The sequence below is a fragment of the Nilaparvata lugens genome, chromosome 5 (assembly GCF_014356525.2).
Source record: "Nilaparvata lugens isolate BPH chromosome 5, ASM1435652v1, whole genome shotgun sequence".
Lineage (NCBI taxonomy): Eukaryota > Metazoa > Arthropoda > Insecta > Hemiptera > Delphacidae > Nilaparvata > Nilaparvata lugens.
The window spans coordinates 10,719,033-10,736,353 of NC_052508.1; positions in this window are offsets into that span (position 1 = coordinate 10,719,033).

Below are 17,321 nucleotides of genomic sequence, written 5' to 3' on the forward strand. Positions count from 1 at the left end.
GTAGCTTACTGCTCTTGGACAATTTATATAAATCTTTGGAACGTATTATTTCCAGAGATTTAATTATCAATGCAATATATTGCTGAGTAAACCAGCTAATTCTATCAAGAATAAAATCGGATGGTAACTTTCTTGATAATTCAATACTGATAATTCGATAAATAAATATGAGATTTGTCATGCATGGTATTGGGGAATCAAATAAAGGATACACCATAAAAAATTTGATACATATATTGTAAAATAAATATCAAAAAACCAAATAAATGTGGAAACCTAAAGAGCAACAAAACAACACAATAAATACAGGAACAAATATATCAAAAATAAAATATCACAGATTGGCTCACTACTTTTTAGCTCTTTAGCACGAAACGTTAACATGTGCTTTCAATTCATTAATAATATGCATTTACTTTTATGCAGCTTAGGTATCGACTTGCTGCTGCTTGTCGATTTAAAAATCTCACTGTATATCTTCTTTCCAAAAATCATTAAAAAAAATAATCAATTGATAAATCATAAATTATAAATATATTAATATCTATAGGTCTCAGTATGTTCCTCAATAATATAATTGTTAAATAAAATCAATGATTGAGTGAGCATATGTATTATAAGATTAAAATTAAATATTCCTTTAATCTGTGCACCTTTTGATATGTAAATTTGATATAACTCTTATCCAATAAATATATTTCTTGTACCTTCTTAAGACTTGCGCAAGTTTTATAATAATTTTTAATATTTATAACCTTTCCGACGAGCTAGCTTTTCATATTTGTTTCACTCGAAGCACTGAGGACGCCCTAACTCTATATATTCCGACAATTTATCACTCACGTGCTGAATTTTTACAAGATGTTGGCGGCGATCCGAATTTCCTGGTCATCCTGGATTTTAGATGGCCGAAGTCGTCTTCTCCAAGAGAATAAATAAATGTTTAAATGACTTTCGCTTTAATGCAGCATCACTAAGTCTTATGAAAAATTAATTAATGAATTTAAACTTTAAGTCTTTCAAAAGTACAATTTAATAAAGAGTATTGTGCTCTACAAATTTTAGTGTCGTTCCATAGTGGTTTCTGGCAGGCAAGTGGGCAGGTTCTATCCTTATTTCTACAATTTTCATTTCCGACTTACAAATTTACATATATTCAAATGATTTACTACTGCGCCATTAAAAGGATCAAATAGTCCGTGCCAATCTACTAAATTATTACCTATATCTTAGGTATAATATTTCATAATTACTCGGACCATATCCGATACATAAACTGAGTAGTGATAATTTATAAATTATTATCATTTATAGAAATATTTATATATACATTTGAATCGGTTCTCTATTGCCGCCCATCGATTACTGCAATTTGATTGGTTCATGCAAATTCATTAATGTATCCATGCGCCTAGGAATATTCTACTTCCTTAATATTCTAATTTATTTTTATTTGGTGGTTTAAGTATATTCATTACAGATAATACTTTTTTTGGGGGTTTATAAGCTGTTTCTCCCTCTACAACAATTAGCCATGTGCTTTCCAAAGTCCTCCAGTTGCATACCATTTGTTTACAATAAGTCTTTGCCAAGGTGTCTGGCTAGATTTCACATTATGCGACTTGATCGATTATTAGGTCGCCGATCAGTGAGTATTTTAAGCCTTACCTCAAATTTTTCAATACTTTATATAATATAATAAGTAGCAAATAACATTCTCTTTCTATTTGGCTGTTCTAATTTTAGCCATGGTACCCGCCATTATCTAATCGTTCAATTGTTGTTATCGCATTTGGCGATAATAGAATAGCTGTTTTACTACAGACCTATAACATTCTTCCAAATAGCGGTTTTACTTGCCTATCACATTTCAATATGTTACAAAGGATAAAGGACTCTAATCCAATTTATCTTATCTCCAATAATTATTAAATTCAATTCGATTTGGAAACACTATAAACTTTCGTTGGAATATACAGAGAATAGAGATAATATGATAGAGACAGAGGATGCTACAGTTCCCGATTATTTTCAAGTTATCTGTTGAAAGGAGGAAGGAGCATTATTCAAGTCTTTTTTGATCATGAAGCAAAATTTATTCCTCCCTTAAGGCGCACGATAACTTCCACCCAGCTATCTGAGAGCAGGGAGAATTTTAGAGGAAAAATTGTTTGTTCAAGTGTTCACCAAATTGAGTTCACCAGCAGCAATTTTCCCCTGGTCCTAGGATAACATTGAAACTATGATATGAAAATGATCTTGAGTCGAGAAAAGAAAAATTAATATATTTTCAAATTATGTAACTGTTTTACAAACAATGAACAATGGAATAAGCTTTATTCGCAAACCTCTCACATTGGAAAAAGTTATAGCATTTACGAGTATATTCCAAGGCATCAAATACGATACGCTCCAGTATGACATTCTGGTAATTTCTAGGCTCTATCATTGATATAGTCAATGTCTATAGTCGTGGCTTTATCATTGACTATAGACATGATATAGTCAATGACTTTATCCAATTTGAAACCTCATAGTTCATCTTGTTCATTCCAAACTCTTTCCGTAGGTTGAAACCCACATTAGTCACAGGCTTGTGGCTATCGTAGATAGTGAGAGGAGTGACAGAAAGCTAAACATCGATACAGTTAATTCCGACTTAATTTAAGAGATAAGTCTCCATACTTTTAACTAAAGCTGAAAAGAAGCATTTTACTGTTGATAAAATAAATAATTGAAAATCTAGTAGAAAGGAATATTAATTAAAAAGCTTAAGGGAAGCTATTGACTAGGTACGATAGCTTCAAGAAGTGGTAATTCTAATTTTATTCCGAACAGGTCCAATCATATTTGGTCCAATCATAGATCGACCGATCTTAGATTATCTTGTATGGAAGACAATATTGATACTCTGAAACGGGACTAATAGGGAATGAAATAGATAAATGGCCAAATTAATTAATACATCTTTGAATTAATAAATACATCTATGAGAATATGATCAGACGTATATCAAACTTTTAATGGTATTTTTTCATAGTCATTCAATCTCAGCTGTTTTCCATGCATGGAATCAAGCCGGTAAACAGCTGTTTGCAGATCAAATAGACATATGATTCTCATTACAGCATACTCTACTGAAATGAAATAGTATATTTCGCGCCTAGTGCCGAAAATGAGACTTTTCCGGCTCGAAATCGGTTTTCTAGTATCATATCTAGGAAAGATTGATATAAACTATATATATATATATATATATTATATATATAGTTTATTTTTCTGTGTGTCGAAAAATAGCGTTCGCACCACAGGCAAAAATGTTTTTCCGGCTCTCAATCTTTCCTAGATATGATACTAGAAAACCGATTTCGAGCCGGAAAAGTCTCATTTTCGGCACTAGGCGCGAAATATACTATTTCATTTCAGTAGAGTATGCTGTAATGAGAATCATATGTCTATTTGATCTGCAAACAGCTGTTTACCGGCTTGATTCCATGCATGGAAAACAGCTGAGATTGAATGACTATGAAAAAATACCATTAAAAGTTTGATATACGTCTGATCATGTTCTCATAGATGTATAGATATATATATATATATATCTCATAGATATATTATATATATATGAGAATAATTGTTTATTAAGTACTTCCGAAAGAAAAAGTGGAAGATCATAGCTCTAGCAAATTTGATGTAATCTGAATATCAGGAAATTGTCCAAGTATTTTTTTTATTCTGATTTGTCTAAATAACCTAAAAGATTATGTTCAATTATGTGGGAGGTTGAGTTTATACTTTTTTATTCTTTCAAATGACAATAAGATGATATTATTATGAATGCTCAAATAATTATTGAATAATAAACTCAAATAATGAAAATTTCCTAGATCAGCTGTTTTAGCACACTTGAATTTTAGCGGCCGGAAAGGGTACTCTTTCGGCCTTATCCTGAAAGAAACCTGTTCTGACGTCAGACGAGAGTCGTCTGCAAACAATGTCTTTAAGATCTACGTAGGGACTGGAAAACAGCTGCTTTCTGTGCTAAAAAATTTTGCGAAAACATATGTTTTCTTTACAGTCGAGTATGTTTCCTAGTACCGAAATAGGAACAGCAAAACTGCTACACAAAAACCACCTTCAGCGCTCCCGGTGGAAGTTTTGTCAACTTCCACAAAATTCCTGATTCGGAATTTGTAAACTAAGTTATGTTTATAGAATCCATGTAGTAACTTCAGCACAAGCAGGTAATGTTTTCTATTTATCAATTATTGTTCTTTAGTTTATTATGTGTAGGTTACTTGGACGTGAATGTATTTTGCAGTGCTCGAATGAAATTATAGTCTCGGCTATAGAAGCATCATTGTCGCCTGCAAAAGGCCCCTTCCAGTCCATGTGACGTAAGATACTATTACGGCCTGATGATATAGTAATATCTATTGCGATATGGGTGAGAATTCTTTGATTTTATTTGGCTTGAATAAGATGCTAGGATATAATGGATATATGTTAAAATTCTTCACAACCACTACCATAGAATAAAACCATCTTATACGTTATATGTATATGTTTCCTATGCCACTACTCAGTTCTATTTTGCATGAGTTGATCCTCATGAATATCACCTCCAATAACAGTCTGTGATCATGAAATCCACTTCATACTGTCAGCATTATTTGGTAAGGAAGTATTGAAGTTATTCATAAGGAAAACTGCCAGTTAAGTAGTGAGTATCACCAACGCATGTCAGCATTAGTTCAGAGAGAAGCATTAAAAGTTTTGCATAAGGAACACTGTCAGATAGAAGTGATTTTCACCATCGCATATCAGCATTTATTAGTTGAAAGTATTGAAATTTGCATGATGTACACTGCCAGATAGAATTGAATATCACTGTCGCATTTCGTCAGCTAACGTTTCCGTATTTCTGTCGCGGTCTATTTCCGAATTCTCAGTCAGATTTCGGAGCTCATTCAGGTTAAAAGCTTCAAACCTTACTTCTCACTAGCAGAGAGACTGCTCATGTTAAATGCAACGAGATCTCGTGTGAATGTATGTTTACCACTCACGCTACGCTGGTTGCACCCAATCTGTGTCAACATGTCTTCTGTACCATGTTTTCTGTATCAATCAACGAAGACTTTTGTATCGTGTTCATGATAGTGTTGAAAAAAGTTCTTAAAAACTAACTGTCTGTATCATGATTTTTGTTTCAATCAAGAAGACTTTTGTATCATGTTCATGATCGTGTCAAAGAAGGTTGTTACAAACTGACTGTCTGTATCATGCTTTTTGTATCAATCAAGAAGAGTTTTTACTTTCCTTGCCCTATTACCTAGGTAAGGAAAGTATTGTTTTCCGAAAAAAATTAAGGTACCCCAATTTGTAAATTTGTATGAGTGTATGTGTGTCTGTGTACACGATATCTCATCTCCCAATCAACGAAATGACTTGAAATTTTGAACTTAAGGTTCTTACAATATGAGGGTCCGACACGAGAAATCTCGATCAAATGCAATTCAAGATGGCGGCTAAAATGGATATATGTTAAAATTCTTCACAACCACTACCATAGAATAAAACCATCTTATACGTTATATGTATATGTTTCCTATGCCACTACTCAGTTCTATTTTGCATGAGTTGATCCTCATGAATATCACCTCCAATAACAGTCTGTGATCATGAAATCCACTTCATACTGTCAGCATTATTTGGTAAGGAAGTATTGAAGTTATTCATAAGGAAAACTGCCAGTTAAGTAGTGAGTATCACCAACGCATGTCAGCATTAGTTCAGAGAGAAGCATTAAAAGTTTTGCATAAGGAACACTGTCAGATAGAAGTGATTTTCACCATCGCATATCAGCATTTATTAGTTGAAAGTATTGAAATTTGCATGATGTACACTGCCAGATAGAATTGAATATCACTGTCGCATTTCGTCAGCTAACGTTTCCGTATTTCTGTCGCGGTCTATTTCCGAATTCTCAGTCAGATTTCGGAGCTCATTCAGGTTAAAAGCTTCAAACCTTACTTCTCACTAGCAGAGAGACTGCTCATGTTAAATGCAACGAGATCTCGTGTGAATGTATGTTTACCACTCACGCTACGCTGGTTGCACCCAATCTGTGTCAACATGTCTTCTGTACCATGTTTTCTGTATCAATCAACGAAGACTTTTGTATCGTGTTCATGATAGTGTTGAAAAAAGTTCTTAAAAACTAACTGTCTGTATCATGCTTTTTGTATCAATCAAGAAGACTTTTGTATCATGTTCATGATCGTGTCGAAGAAGGTTGTTAACTGTCTGTATCATGTTAATATATCAATCAAAAATAGTTTTGATTTATGATTATGATCATGTAAAAGAAAGGTTACTATTGTATTTTTATAACTTTAATGTGAAAAATCACTCTTTTTCTTTTGGTGTGGCGACGACCGTTTCGTGCTGGTGTTGCACATTCTCAAGCAAAACACAAACTGAAGTAGCTAAGGTTGGGTTTAATTAAACCCAGTCTCTGTTTGGCTAGAGAATGTGCAACACCAGCACGGAACGGTCGTCGCCACACCAAAAGAATGTGAGTGTTTTTTTACTTTGAAGTTATCAAAATACAATAGTGATAATATTAGTAGAAACAAGATGTATAATCAACAAAAAAAAAATTGTACAAATTACAACCATATATAGAGAATATCATAATAATAGAGAAAATATATCCTAAGAAGTTTTACTATTGTTTGTAGAATTCATTCAAAGTTTGGAAGTTTTGTATCAAATTATTGTATTGTGTATCAAGTTTAGATGATGCTGTATCATTTTGGGTTGAAACTGTGCAATGTGTGGTGATACTGTATTATTTATGGTGACACCATAGAGAAAAGATATCATAAGAAGATATCCCATTGTTTAGAGCGTATATGTTCCAAATTTCATTGTCAAGTCAAACCGATATTCCTAGTGGTTCTTTTTCGTGAAGCTATGTGACGCTGGTAGTCTCTCATACTTTGCCTTCTTAACACTCTCACACATTCAAAAGAGTCATGATGGACAGTGGTCGATAGTAATTGGCTGGAGTTAACAAAAATCGGCTTGGAATTCGGAACATGAACGACCTATTCTGTGGGATATCTCCTGATGCTAACTTTTCTGCATGCTATAACCATAGAGAAACGTACAAAGGCATAAGTACATATCCCATGGTATAGGGAATTTATGTCGCAACATTTACTGTTATCTCGAGCCGATAATTGTCAATTTTTACTGTTTTGTTGGGGTGATAGTGTATGAACGGCACAATTTGAGAGACTACCAGCGTCACACAGCTGCATAGGAAAGAACCACGTGAACTATCAGCTTGGGATAACACTAAAAGTTGCGACATAAACGCCCTATACCATGGGATATCTACTTATGCTATCGTTTCTCTATGCTATAGCTGACTGGGATTTGGATGGTTTTTAGATAGATCCAACTCTCTTAACCACCAAATAAAACTCATCAATTCTACAGTGACTACATTATACAGAATGAGTTATATGTATGGGAACCCTTCAATAAATTAGATACTTATACTGTAACTTTCAGGATAAGTTATTTGTCAAATACTGTACCTTTTGACGTACAACTGAATTTCAACCACTCATAAGGGAATGACTTAGGGGCTGTAACTCGAATATTTTGAATGTAAGCACCCATTGTATGGTAGCCTACATCATTTTAAAGGCCTTTTTCTACAACTGCGCGTAAAAAAAGAATTTACATACTCAATTCTCCTCGTAAAACAGCTTATTTCTGAAGAGAATCTACTTTTTCGCTCGCTAACCATCCGCGCATGCGCAGTAAATTTTCTTTACGCTTGCAAATCATTCGCGCATGCGCAGAAGAGTTTCTTTACGCTCGCCAATCATCTGATGGTAAGCAGCTCGCCAAAAGGCCAGATCTTAACCTAAAAAGTCGGTAATTGTAACTCCGCCGATATAAGTAATTTAACAGCTTTGGGCAGTTGTAGAAAAAATTTTGTAAGTAATTCGCGCGTGATGCTTCTTTATCGCTCTTGCAAAATTATCACGCTCCGCTTCGCATCGCGTGATAACTGTTTTGCGCGAGCGATAAAGTCGTGCATTACGCTCTTAATACATAAATAGCTATTTTAAACAAGAAATATGGCATCGATGAAAATGTTCTATGATACTTGTATCCAAAATGGCGGCTATTGAAGTTTTAGTTTTTAAGGAAATGAGGAGTTGTAACTAAAATATTTTGAATGTCAACGATAGAATACTGGAAGAATACTATCGAGAATAACATACTTAGAGAAACGATATTCGTTTATCTCTGCTGTCATTCAGAGGTTCAGAATGATCTCAGAGAGTTCTACAATAATAACTAGATCTGCCATGAGTTTCACTGAGCTGCAATGGTGCAATCCTAAATACAGTTCGAAAAAAGACTCGGTAGCTAACGGACGATCAATATTTGACGACAATCAAGGATTGTAACATTCGTGCTGCGGTTCATGGTTCGTTACTTGAAGTTTGCTTTACCTAGTTTCGTTCAGCTCGGTTCAACTCCCGCATTTCATACGGATTTTTCTATTTATCTTATTACAAGCAAGTTTAATGCAGAGAAACTGTTGGATTCGATAGTAGTCGAAACCAAACAAATCTTTCTTCATTCGAAATAAGGATCTGGTTCAGTTGAGAAAAGTAACTGGTAAGATAAGTAGGTACCCTAGTGATTATAAATATAAATTAATAAATATCTAAATTTGGGAGAGGAATAGCACAAGGTTACCTTATTTTTTCTTTCCCTATCATTTTGATGATGTAGTTATTGTATGAATAAATTGATAAAGGATAAACTAAAAATTCTTGTTTTGGTGGAATATAAATTCAGTTTAGAACAATAATTATTGAGACTGACAATGTGATTAAATTAGATGTGAAATTTCAATCTTCGTTGACATTAGAACTCAGACAACTGCAAACAAGCAATTTTCTCCCTTCAAGAGATTTCTGTGAACGGTCTAACAAACTATAGTGAGGTCCACGTTATAATGGCAGTGTTTGATTGGCAATGATATTGCTATCCTTGTCTATCATTGAATAGCGCTATCTCTTTCTCGCTTTGCTCTGTTGCCAGATCATCTTCCAAAAATGTAGAATCAATAACAAAGCAACAGAATATTTCATCTTAATTATGAGACTTCATTATGAAATTATTGGGAAATATGATTTATTGATTAATGATTATTGATCATTTCAAATGAGAATAAACAGTGACTAATAATATTAATAACATTATTAACATTTAATATTACTTCAATAAACCTGTATCAGCTATCGTTTATAGATGAAATTGCCAAGACGAGGATAGGCAACATTGATCTCCTATCTTTCTCCATTGCCATTATAACGTGGACCTCACTATAGAAATTTGTACGAGCATGAATTTGTGATATATTATTATTCAGCTCCAATGAATATTCTACCAGCTTCTATATTCAACAAATATTTTACAAAATTAATGATTGACAGAGACATTTAGGGCTGGTTTCCGAGCTCGGGATTCAGCTAAGTTTTAGACAAACAGCTGGAGTCAGATAATTGGCTTTCCGAAACAGGGCGTAGTCATAGTTTTTATGATAATCTTTATTTCCTAATTTCTATAACTAGTAGTTCTGTGAACAGTGGACCTCACGCAGTATTCTCATCCACAAGTACCTGATTGAAACTATAGACCTTATGGAAATACAGCAATAGACTGGCTTCTCCACACATCTGAGTAATCACTTGTCAGCAGATTTATGATGAACTAGCCGTCAGGCTCGCTTCGCTCGCCATATCAGTCTAGCAAGGGGGCTCCGCCCCCTGGACCCCCGACTGAATCGTCCAGAAATGAGATAAGCAGGCTCGCTTCGCTCGCCTGCATTTTTCATTTGAGCATTTTTGTCCAACGTTTTTGGTCCGGTAGATTATTAGTTATGCAAGTGAGTGAGTGAGTCAGTCAGTCAGTCAGTCAGTCAGTGAGTGAGTGCCATTTCGCTTTTATATATATAGATAATATTCTATAGTCTGATTTTTACTCTAATATTGGCGTATGAAGGAGGCTCCTTTTTCCTGTTATATTATCCTTGATATGCAAAATTTCCAAAAATCTTGTATATACGTCGACGCGCAATTTAAAAAGGAACATACCTATCAAATTTCATGAGAATCAATTACCGCGTTTCGCCGTAAATGCGCAACATATAAATAATATATAAACATTTAAACATTAAGAGAAATGCCAAACCGTCGACTTGAATCTTAGACCTCACTTCGTTTGGTCAATAATTCAATATATCTGAAACATTACAATATTTTCTCTTAATTTATTTTGTGCTCAATTTTTTAGTTTTTCGAAATTTAATTTATAAGTGGACTACGACTATGCCCCGTTTCTGAAAGCCAATTTTCTGACTCCAGCTTTTTAAGTCTAGAACTTACTGTACATAGCTAAATCCCGAGCTCGGAGACCAGTCTTTATTGATTTATTTATTCCAAAAACATTGATTCACCCACGCAACGGAACAGAGATGAATAATTTGCATCAATATCAACGCGGAATAAATAAATGCCACTATATATCTTCATGTAGGCCTAGATTGGCGTTAATGAATTTTACAGAGAATACAGATTCATTACGATTTTGCGATACATAGGATACTAAACCTATATTATCCGTCGATTTATATCATAATGCATGAAACTCAAAGCTAAAAAACTGTATTTGAAACAAAAATTAAGTTTTCAATCCTAACTTGGGTACTAATTAAGATGTTGATGTGAGAAGTGGGCTAACCTTATCATTGGCGTGTATTTGGGATCGATAAGTAAGCTACAATAGACTAAAATCTATGAATTCAGGGCTATTCACATTATTATTTTATTAATTTCAAAGGGTACTATAATTTATTCTATCTTATAAATACAGGGTGTTTGAAAAAGAACTCCCTAGTTTTGATGTGTCATAGAATCTGAAAAAAAGAATCTGATGGCGAGAGCTTGAATATCGTCTCGGCTTTTGCAGGTCAACAAATGGATGTGTTGAAAGGTCAACATGGGAAGTGTACTGATGTTGAACAAAACTTGAAGATTTTCTCTTTGTATGTACTTGTTGATGAAGTTTTCCATTAATTTACACATTTAATTCATACCTAAAACTGGGGATTTCTTTTCCAAGCACTGTACAGTAGACTAATACATTGACAGGACAACACATACCCTTCAAAATGTTGACCTTGACCTGACAACCTTACGTTGTTAAGTAGTAGAATTATTGACATTGCTATCCAAACTTCGCCACGTCATCAAGTCAGAAAGTCACTCTATTCTATTACATCCTAATTCGAAATTTCCAGGAATGTTTGACAGTTGACATTCTCTCCTTCAGTGAGATCACTTTCAACTGTTAGCATTTCTGATAAATAACAACGATACTTCTCATTCTACTGATGTTTACAGGTGAAAGTTACCCTAAATATAGCGGACCTGAGAGAACATCAAGTTATCATGTATCGTACCGAATCCAACGTTATATTTTGCTTTCCAATTAATTTGATGGAGAAATGGTATTTGCGATGGGCAAACAAAACTTTGGAAATGTGCAAGCGTGTGAAATCATTCACAGTTTGGTGAAAGCGATGGAACAGGCATTCAAGTGATCAATGCTTCAAACAAACAAGGGTGACTTCACATTGACGCATTTTCGAAAGATAAATACGAACCCAAATTATGTGATTCATAAATATTTGTAATAAGCCTAAATGAACAGTGCAAAAGCTTCGTTGCGGATAGAGCTTATGCTTATGTGATTATTCCAAACAGTTGTAATACGGCTGGAATAATTTTTGTAGGCTTATTGACATATGAAATCCTGTCACTTGACTCTCAGAGCTGAGTTACAAATTTAACAAAGGCTTCACAAGCTAAAGCTGCGTTCACACCAAAGCTTTTAACAAAATGTTTATTTCTCCGTCCATATAAAGATTCTATTAGATTGAACATAACTTATCATACACATGATGAACATATTTGTCAAGTTCCGTTCAATCTAATAGAATCTATATATGGACGGAAAAATAAACACTTTGTTAACAACTTTGGTGTAAACGAAGCTAAATGAATAAACAAAACAACGAGATGTTAAAATTGAGTTACAAGGATGAAATTGGATTTTCTGATTGAACCGTTCCAAATTGAAATCAATTTCGTATGAACAAGTGCCTATAGCTTCAATATTGTAACATTTTTGGATGATAAATACAAATTCATGAGATATGACTGATCAAATAGGTTGAATTTGCTTCGATACTTCTACTTTTGTAAAGTGGTATAATATTATTCTTATAACAGCTTTATTGAAAATAAAATTAAGCTTTTTATGTGCCAAGTAGGCCTTGCATTCATATCACAATTTTCAAATTTCACAACTAAATTCAATTTCTGAGCTCTGAAACTCTGTTCTCTCACATTGATAATGAGAAGATAGTCGAAATATGAGATACATGCAATATTAATTAATCAATCATTCATTTATTGACAACTAGCAAGTAGCCCGTGCTTCACAAGGGTCTTTTTTAAAACTCGACAAACTGAAAACTAGAAATCTTGAAGAATTCAAGACCGTAATGAAATCTTGAAGAATTGTAAACAGGCCTATAACCATCCTCGGTTGGTTAAGAGTCTTCATGCAGAATTTCAAGTTTATCAGTAGAGTAGTGATGATGTGTCAAACCTAATTTTCCTATCTCTACGGCTTTAAGGCCGTGCAAAGGCTAAAAATAAACTTTCTACTGGTGACATTTTTCAAAGTTTTTCGATGTGTATATCATTAAGCTATCAAAATAAAACAGTTTTCTCAGGGAAACATTCTTTCACATTACTTTTCGAGATATGAACGCCTAAAGTTTACAGTTTTGGGACAGAACATTTCAAATTCGGTAATTTTGATTAAGTGAAATAAAAATTTTCTGAAGACATACATTTCTGAGAGAGCTATTCAATTTGCTAAAAATGACCAAAAATAACTTTCAGTTGATTCATTTTTGGGTAACTTTCAGTTGTGTGTGTGTGTGTGTGTGTGTGTGTGTGTGTGTGTTGGTGTGTGTGTGTGGTGTGTGGTGTGTGTGTGTGTGTGTGTGTGTGTGTGTGTGTGTTGTGTGTGTATGTGTGTGTGTGTGTGTGTGTGGTGTGTGTGTGTGTGTGTGTGTGTGTGTGTGTGTGTGTGTGGTGTGTGTGTGTGTGTGTGTTGTGTGTGTATGTGTGTGTGTGTGTGTGTGTGTGTGTGTGTGCGTGTGTGTGTGTGTGTGTGTGTGTGTGTGTGTGTGTGTGTGTGTGTGTGTGTGTGTGTGTGTGTAGACTTTTTTCTCCTCTTATATCCCGATTAAACCTCAACTCCTGCTCACGGACAAGGGCTTCATGAAGCACTTTGTGAGTAGTTATTGTTCACATTATTATAAATTTATTTTCTCTTTCCACATACATGATGGTATATTCCCTCAATAAAATAAGAAACAAATAAAATATTATTATGTAATACTATATAGTCAAGTAATTATATATGGAAATCTAAATAGATTCTTACGACATGTGTTACGATAAGGTATTATTGTATAATGATTGCTTCGATTTGTAGTAACTGTCATATATGTGTAATATGGAAACAATTTGAATGAAGTTTGAATAAAGTTAAAAAAAAATACCGTGAAGAATTTATCCTCTGAATCTCATGGATTGAACTCTTACCGAATTTGAAATGTTCTGTCCCAAAAATGTAAACTTTAGGCGCTCATATCTAGAAAAGTAATGATTGTAAAACAATGTTTCTCTGAGAAAACCTTTTCTTTCTTATAGCTTTATGATATACATATCGAAAAACTTTAAAAAAATCACCAGTAGAAAGTTTATTTTCATCCTTTGCACAGCCTTAAGCCGGTTCTTTCCTCTATCATACGGTATTATAGATAATATTACAAAATTTTATCGATAAATATCTGAAATAATCAGACAGCATATCCCACATCAACAATAAAAACATTAATAACCTCAACAAGCAAAACGCCATTTGATAGAGCCTAATAAAATATATCGTAATCTGTTTAGGGGGTATATGGAAAACCTTTTCGCTTCAAATTCAAATGTTCATTCCACATTTGCCCTATTATGCAAACTACCTGAATAATGTCCCTTAAGGATGAAAGGGTAGTTATTCCCCAATAATATCCCTCCAGGGGGGGGGACGAGTTGTCAACTAAACCGCCATGGAAATAACAAAACATTCCAGTTTTGTATTTGGAACAGATCCAAATTCAACTGCTGTGGATTGCATTATTCAAAGTATGTTTGTGGTTTATTGGGTATGTTATTCGAACAGGATTTGAATGGGGATAATGGTTTGAAAAGCATGTAGAACATACATTATCTATTGTTCGTGGATGTAGATGATAATTTTATTGATAGTCATGTTTTAGTAGCATGATATAAATCATGTCGGATATTTCCACCTATTTTCATATTCGTACTCTGTTCTCGTACTTTGAAGGAAGAAAAAATATCGTCCCATATACTTTGAATGAAGAGAACCCTATAGAGTTTGGATCTCTTATGATCACCAGAGATTCTCTGCATTTTTATAACAAGATAAATGTGATTCATTCTACATTCATGTAATGCAATCTTAAGGAGTGTACAGGTATACGCGCCGCGACATGAGCAATTCACTTTCAATCAGCTGATTATATCTGTATTTTTACAGAAACGGTAAGATACAGATATAAAAAGCTTGGCATCAGCTGATTAAAAATGAATTGCTCATGTTCGCGGCGCGTATATCTGTACGCACCTTTAAGCTGATGCCAAGCTTTTTATATCTGTAGCTCACCGTTTCTGTAAAATATAGATATAATCAGCTGATTACAAGTGAATTGCTCATGTTCGTGGCGCGTATATCTGTACGCACCTTTAGAGTGACAATATCTCTTGCATACCAGTAGTATAAGAGGAGAATAAAATACTATTCTTTATTGATACATACAATAATTACATCATCAAAATGATAGGGAGAGAAAAATAAGGTAACCTTATCCTATTCCTCTCAAATTTGGATAGGGTTAGTCATACTGGATTCACTCGAATTGAAGTTTATGAAGGGTTCTATAATGCATTTTAAATCAGATCAGATTTTGGGATACAGTTGTTCTATTTTTTACTCTCCAGCTATGAAATCAATGAATTCTTTCTTTTATTAAGAGAGAAAAATAAGGTAACCTTATGCTATTCCTCCAAAATTTAGATAGTGTTGGACATACTGGATTCATTAAAATTGTAGTTTATGAAGGGTTCTATAATGCATTTTAAATCAGATTCTGAGATGCAGTTCTATATTTTTACTCTCCAGCTATGAAATCAGTGATTTTTTTCTTTTATTAAGAGAGAAAAATAAGGTAACCTTATGCTATTCCTCCAAAATTTAGATAGGGTTAGTCATACTGGATTCACTCAAATTGAAGTTCAAGAAAGGTTCTATAATGCATTTTAAATCAGATCAGATTTTGGGATACAGTTCTATTTTTTCACTCTCCAGCTTTCTTATACTAAGAGAGAAAAATGAGGTTACCTTAAGCTATTCCTCCAAAATTTAGATAGGGTTAGTCATACTGGATTTATTCGAATTGTAGTTTATGAAGGGTTCTATAATGCATTTCAAATCAGATTTTGGGATACAGTTCTATCTTGTCACTCTCAGACTATAAAATCAATAAATTGTCTCTTATACGAAGTGTAACTCGTGCAGGTAACAAAGAGTGACTGGTTTAGTGGGTAGGTTACAATGGAAATCCAGGTTTCATGTGAAGGAGAGATAGAATAATAAATATCTTAGTTGAATAGAGTGGGAAGAGTAATGCGGTTAAGCAGGAAAAATGAGGCGGTAAGGAGATGAGTAATTGTGTCAGAGGAGGGACTAAAAAGTGTGTCAACAAAGGATATGATAACAAAGAAGGTTGTAGTATGTGAAGGAAGGTGCAGTCTAGCTGAATATTGACGAAGATCTCTGCGTTGAAAAATGCTCCCCAGCATGAAGGTTTCTAGAGAAATCTGTCATATTATATTCTCAATTCATTGTTTTGATAACAGCCCAGTAATTGTATTTCTCAGCTTATTTTGAATAGGGAATATCAATTTAAAAATTGCCCACAAATACACACAGAACTATTTATTTTAGGGGAAAAGTAATCTTTATTATTAAATAATAAAAAATTTTGCCAGGTCTACATCGTTGAGCGGGCGAGGAAGGATTGATTACTGAACCTATGTTCCAACAAACTACTTTTAATTGAACCATTTCCTCACTGATAGATACTACAGTAACTATAAACCATGATATAGTAACTGTATATTATAATAGTCACATGGAAAGCAGTTGCCAATATATTGCTGTGCAGTTTGAAACACTCCCTGTATGACTCCAAATTTGCAGGCTGTATAGTTGAATAGTCAAGTTATAGGGAAAATAAGGTAAAGAGAGTTATTTCCTTGAATAGTTAATTTTTCAATTGCCCAGATGGAAACCAAAAAATGTTAAGGTGTACATGACCTTCAGGCAAAAACACTAACCTCAAGACCGGATTTTGAGACAGTTATTGAATCTAATTGATCTTTCACATTTGATATATGAACTCAAACCTTCACATTTTATATAGGTTTAATGGTGCTTTAGATTTAATAAGTGTCCTAGAAACCGGTCTGAATGAGTAGTTCCATAGAATAAGTATAAATTCAAGTTTATAGTCTATAGGTTTATAAGTTCTTCGTCTTACGTTCAAGGTTTGGGCTATAAGGCATGATTCGACTTACAAAAGCTAGTAATATCCTATTTTTGGTAGAGAGTTAGTGGGAAGGATATTTTTAATATTCTTTCCGAAGAATGGACATTGATATGTCCAAAGCTCCGCCAATTTATGTAGATGCATAACAATATAATTATCTATAGTTATTATTTACAAATTGCTTTTTCATATCATATACAGTTCAATAATTATTTTCTTAGTCTATACTATGTAAATACATCTATAATTTTGCTGTATTGTAAGCTATTGTATATAAGTGTTCAAGCCAGTATCTATTGTAATCTACATAAATGAAGTACTCAATCGATCAATTAATTCAATCAATTTGGCTATGAGTTAGTTAGTATAAGTATGAATATAAATAATCTAACGTATAAGTTTTCTCAGCTAGTTTTGGTGTATCTTCATCGTTTGCTACCTCAGAACTCAGACC